Source organism: Vicia villosa, unplaced genomic scaffold (genome assembly GCF_029867415.1).
Source record: "Vicia villosa cultivar HV-30 ecotype Madison, WI unplaced genomic scaffold, Vvil1.0 ctg.000672F_1_1, whole genome shotgun sequence".
NCBI classification, from domain to species: Eukaryota; Viridiplantae; Streptophyta; class Magnoliopsida; order Fabales; family Fabaceae; genus Vicia; species Vicia villosa.
The window spans coordinates 366,547-373,112 of record NW_026705298.1 but is presented as its reverse complement, the minus strand read 5'-3'; the positions used below and the strand labels follow the sequence as shown (position 1 = coordinate 373,112).

Sequence of the window (6,566 nt, the reverse complement as noted above, 5' to 3'; positions counted from 1 at the left end):
TTAGGATTATAATAGATAGATATAGATATAGATATAGATTAAGAAAAATTATAAATTTAGATTTTACATATGATTGGATCTGACGGCCGAACCTGCCAGCCATCTTCTCTCTGTATTCTTCCCAACTCTCCAACGCAAACACACAAACCCCAAACCCTCACGCGACGACAACATTCTTATCATTCACAAATTCATAATCAAACATTAATTAAACATGCACGTGTTATGTTAATCTTCTTTCTTTTCATCTCATCATCATTAATTAACTAATAATTAAACAAAAAAAACAAAATAATATTCCTTTCTCTTTTTCTCATATTCTTCTAGGGTTCCCAAATCCGAAACAATAACATAACCATAACCCCATTTTTTCATTCTCTCCGAACCGGAACAATAATGGAAGCTATTCTCTCCGATCCTGAACCGGTTCGGGTCAAGAGAAAAACCCTTCAAACCGTTCTCGAACAGTGTCAGCGAGCCCTTGAACTCATCAACAACGACGCTTCCGATCAAGTTTCCGATCAAGCTTCCGATCAAGACGCCGACGGCCACGTTTCTGATTCTAACGATGATAATCTCCCTTCTACACCTCCCGATCCAGAAGCCGATCAGGTAACTTTTACCTTTCCCTTTTTTGATTCAAGCAAAATAATTGTACAATTTCGACCTGTTTGGATCAATTAGGACCTGTTTGGATAAACAGCTTATTTACATAAGTGCTTAACAAAAAAAACAAAATAATATTCCTTTCTCTTTTTCTCATATTCTTCTAGGGTTCCCAAATCCGAAACAATAACATAACCATAACCCCATTTTTTCATTCTCTCCGAACCGGAACAATAATGGAAGCTATTCTCTCCGATCCTGAACCGGTTCGGGTCAAGAGAAAAACCCTTCAAACCGTTCTCGAACAGTGTCAGCGAGCCCTTGAACTCATCAACAACGACGCTTCCGATCAAGTTTCCGATCAAGCTTCCGATCAAGACGCCGACGGCCACGTTTCTGATTCTAACGATGATAATCTCCCTTCTACACCTCCCGATCCAGAAGCCGATCAGGTAACTTTTACCTTTCCCTTTTTTGATTCAAGCAAAATAATTGTACAATTTCGACCTGTTTGGATCAATTAGGACCTGTTTGGATAAACAGCTTATTTACATAAGTGCTTAACAAAAAAAACAAAATAATATTCCTTTCTCTTTTTCTCATATTCTTCTAGGGTTCCCAAATCCGAAACAATAACATAACCATAACCCCATTTTTTCATTCTCTCCGAACCGGAACAATAATGGAAGCTATTCTCTCCGATCCTGAACCGGTTCGGGTCAAGAGAAAAACCCTTCAAACCGTTCTCGAACAGTGTCAGCGAGCCCTTGAACTCATCAACAACGACGCTTCCGATCAAGTTTCCGATCAAGCTTCCGATCAAGACGCCGACGGCCACGTTTCTGATTCTAACGATGATAATCTCCCTTCTACACCTCCCGATCCAGAAGCCGATCAGGTAACTTTTACCTTTCCCTTTTTTGATTCAAGCAAAATAATTGTACAATTTCGACCTGTTTGGATCAATTAGGACCTGTTTGGATAAACAGCTTATTTACATAAGTGCTTAACAAAAAAAACAAAATAATATTCCTTTCTCTTTTTCTCATATTCTTCTAGGGTTCCCAAATCCGAAACAATAACATAACCATAACCCCATTTTTTCATTCTCTCCGAACCGGAACAATAATGGAAGCTATTCTCTCCGATCCTGAACCGGTTCGGGTCAAGAGAAAAACCCTTCAAACCGTTCTCGAACAGTGTCAGCGAGCCCTTGAACTCATCAACAACGACGCTTCCGATCAAGTTTCCGATCAAGCTTCCGATCAAGACGCCGACGGCCACGTTTCTGATTCTAACGATGATAATCTCCCTTCTACACCTCCCGATCCAGAAGCCGATCAGGTAACTTTTACCTTTCCCTTTTTTGATTCAAGCAAAATAATTGTACAATTTCGACCTGTTTGGATCAATTAGGACCTGTTTGGATAAACAGCTTATTTACATAAGTGCTTAACAAAAAAAACAAAATAATATTCCTTTCTCTTTTTCTCATATTCTTCTAGGGTTCCCAAATCCGAAACAATAACATAACCATAACCCCATTTTTTCATTCTCTCCGAACCGGAACAATAATGGAAGCTATTCTCTCCGATCCTGAACCGGTTCGGGTCAAGAGAAAAACCCTTCAAACCGTTCTCGAACAGTGTCAGCGAGCCCTTGAACTCATCAACAACGACGCTTCCGATCAAGTTTCCGATCAAGCTTCCGATCAAGACGCCGACGGCCACGTTTCTGATTCTAACGATGATAATCTCCCTTCTACACCTCCCGATCCAGAAGCCGATCAGGTAACTTTTACCTTTCCCTTTTTTGATTCAAGCAAAATAATTGTACAATTTCGACCTGTTTGGATCAATTAGGACCTGTTTGGATAAACAGCTTATTTACATAAGTGCTTAACAAAAAAAACAAAATAATATTCCTTTCTCTTTTTCTCATATTCTTCTAGGGTTCCCAAATCCGAAACAATAACATAACCATAACCCCATTTTTTCATTCTCTCCGAACCGGAACAATAATGGAAGCTATTCTCTCCGATCCTGAACCGGTTCGGGTCAAGAGAAAAACCCTTCAAACCGTTCTCGAACAGTGTCAGCGAGCCCTTGAACTCATCAACAACGACGCTTCCGATCAAGTTTCCGATCAAGCTTCCGATCAAGACGCCGACGGCCACGTTTCTGATTCTAACGATGATAATCTCCCTTCTACACCTCCCGATCCAGAAGCCGATCAGGTAACTTTTACCTTTCCCTTTTTTGATTCAAGCAAAATAATTGTACAATTTCGACCTGTTTGGATAAACAGCTTATTTGCATAAGTGCTTAACAAAATAAGCGCTTATGAATAAGCTCGAAATTCGCATGAGCTGATTTTATAACAAATCCATTTAAACTATTTGTTTGTCATTGTGCAGTTGTGTGACTTGCTGAAATCACGACTTGAGTGTCCTGATTTCCTTGAGAAGTTAGAGTGTGCGCAGGCGTCGGTTTATCAGAACACGGGCGGTATGTAACGAATCGTCTTTGTACTCTGTACTCGGTGTTTGGGTTTTAGGATTTTTAATGAGATTTAGCTTGTTTGGATTGTTGTTGTTGCAGAAGAAGGAAGTTCTTGGGATTTGGTGAGTGAAAATGATCTTTGGGAAGGGATTGACTCTGATGAAGAAGATTATGTTCTTGTTAGACAAGATGATATAGTGGATGGAATTGCTTGCTTTATGGCTGCTTATTTGTTGTCCCTTAAGAAAACCAAGGTATGTATTGTTATCTGCATGTTCTTTTGTTACGTTGTTGGGGGCTCTGCGCCATACCTGAGAATTTGATGTGGTATATGGTAGATTTATGCTATAGTCTGAATTGCTATCGTCAGTTGACTTGCAAATTCCACCCTGAAATAGTTACGAGTTTCCTGAAGGATTGTGAGGAGGGAATTATTTTACCCTAACCTTTTCTAAGGTTGTCTAATGTGTCCTTTCTGTTTGCTTTTTCAGCAACCGGGATTATTTGGTATTTAAATGCTTTTGTTTCTTTGGTTCTTCTTAGTCTTACCTTTGTTTAATATTCAAAAAATGCGAAAACCCTTGGTTGATATCAAGAGTATTGTTGACCAAGTTAAAATGGAAACTTGCATGCTTAAAGACTATGTTAACAAAACTTATTTTAATTACAAAGATGTCCATTTTGAAGACCCAAGTGTTTGAATATCAGGAACAGCATTACAGATTGAGCATTGCATTAACAATAACTTCCAGATAGAGACCCTTTCTTCTGTCTACATCACAGGCAGATTTTTTTTGGGGGTGTATAAATCTAGATTGATCTTGCTTCCATCTTATCTTTAAATTATTGAGTATGAAGAATAGTCGGATCATATATTTTCCTTTTCCGTAGTATAATTGTCTGTAGGTTCTTTGCTTTAGTATTATCTAGATTGTGAATTAAATTGTAAGCTCGCACAATTTTACACTAATGCTACCCTTGAACAAGATTGCATGCAAACTTGTGTCTGAGTGGGATTGTAAGGAAAATCAGTTAGATCTGTCTATCTCAATTTCTCTAAGCAATCCCAAAAATGGTGATTTTTTATGTGACCATACAATCTTGCTAGAAAGGAGGCAATTGGATCCTCCTACTAACAATTATTGATACATTTCTATTGAATGATGTGTTTCTTGCTATTCTTTTCTTCCAATGGAATAATTGGTTTTGACGAAGTGATGAATGTCTTTAGCTTTTTTTTACGGTATTTTGGATTTTGAAGTTTTTGGAGGTGTGAAACTGAAGCATGAGGAATATATGTGTTTTTAAAGTTGGTCTATAGGGGATGCTTCTTTTCTTATTAAAACAATTCTTATTTTATGCTTCTTTATTTTTATAGCTTAACATAAAACAAATCCTAATAAATATGTCTCGACTTTGATCTATAATGGGAAATATATTGTATTTGATGCATCTGTTATATCTTAGTTTCTATGGTTGCTTGTCCTTTCTCTAATTAATTGCTTTTTTTCCTGCAGGATTTGACTCCAAATCAACTCCAAGATGGTGAGTTTGATTGCTTCCCTCCTAATAAAACATCTTTTTCTACAGTTATTGTTAAGTTAGATAAAAGATTGGGAATAAATTTCTGAAACTTCATTTTGGCTTGTTTATATCAGCACTCAGCAAGACATTTTCGGTGAAAAAGAAAAAGGGAAAGCTTCGAAAGGCGTGGGATGGGAGCAGATGGGAGCAAAGTTATTTATAATGTTGCATCATGGGGGGCTACAGCCATAGGGTAAGTGGCTGACTCACTTCCTATTCTCTTCAAATATTTAGGAATTGATTAATTCATAATCAAATCAGCGCTATATGGCTGAATTCTGCGTTTAGTGTTGGTTTGTTTTTTGAGGTTGTTGGAATTGGTTTTTTCCTCTCTTTAGTTAACAATTTAATTCTTGACAGGATATATCAAAATCCTGTTATTCTAAGGGCTGCAACTAAAGCATTCTGGACTTCTTGTCAAGTGATATCAAAGCTAATCTGATCTGGCAATGCAGCTTGGAGAAACATTGTGATATAGTTATTTAACTGTTGTACTTTGCTTTGCTTGCTGCTGCATTTCAGTTTGATGTACAGTTAAATTTGTTTGCACTACAGATCAATTGATCTTAATGTAGCTCAATTTGATTTCAATCTTGTAAATATCTCTATTCAAATGCTCCGAGTGCAAATAAGATTCACTATTTCAAGCCTTGAAACATAACCAATCTTATTTATTGTAGGTCGATTCAATTGGATTTCGATCTTGTAAATATCTATTCATATGCTGAGTGCAAATAAGATTCTCTATTTCAAGCCTTAAAATTAACCTGCATTTTTCTCAGTATCATCACTTATGCTTGCTTTGTTGCTCTCTATTGGAAGGTGTTAGATAATCGAAACGCACTAGGCCATTTGTATTTACCTTTATTTTTGGGTGAAGCGGCTTCGACAACATTATACATTTTAAACGTCATTCATCTTAGAGTTTTTGAATCAATGTGTTTCATACATGTTCTTAAACAATTGAGGAAGAAGCTAGTTGATCGAAGTCAAACTATTCCTAAACAATTTGACAGGGGCATACGGTCACAGCGTGAAAAATATCAGAGAATAAAATACAACATATGTCTACGACGACGAGGGGGGTGAATTAGTCACCAACCATAATTGGTTCTTTTAAAAATTAAGCAATTAAAGTCAACTATCAAGTTATTAAAATTTAAAAAAATTGTAAAACAAAAAAGGTATTTTAGTCATTTCATAAACACCATAATTTTTACACTCATTATAACGTATGTTTATGCCACTTGTCCCAAGACATTTTCATTCATATTTCATTCTCTCTCTTTCATCCATTTTCAATTCTTATTTGATCTCATTTCTCTTTCCACATTTATTTTTCATTTTACTTCTAATTACCTTTCTCTCTTTTGACTTTTTTTCTTCAATATTTTCACTTTCATTTTAATTTTCTCTCTCTCAATTTTCTCTTTTTTTTTTCTAAACATAAATATATTAATAAATTTAATTAACATAATTATTAAAAATAATATTTTCAAATGTTAAAATTAATCATAATTATTAAAAAATACAAATGTCAAAATTTTCTACTTTTCCGACTGATCACTATCAGCAAAACACCTATTTTATTTTAGTTAACACTATATTTATTTGAGACACAATTCTTATTTTCAAATGTCAATATTTTTATTTTTCTCACGGGGAACTATCAGCAAATAACTATTTTATTTTGATTAACAATTATCTTTATTTAATATACAAAATTCTTATTTTCAAATGTCAAAATGTCTATTTTTCTCATGGGGCACTATCAATAAAATACTTACAAGTATATTTAAATAAAAATTTTATCGTATTAAATAAATTTGTAACGGGACACGATGAGTTAAATTCATGTAATTTTTATTTATAAAT

At 35.4% G+C, this 6,566-nt stretch overlaps 1 pseudogene; it reads left to right on the top strand.

Annotated features, from left to right (window-relative positions):
- The first annotated feature begins 2,526 nt into the window (after positions 1 to 2,526).
- On the top strand, positions 2,527 to 5,457 carry LOC131630314 (uncharacterized; annotated as a pseudogene).
- The last annotated feature ends 1,109 nt before the right edge of the window (positions 5,458 to 6,566 follow it).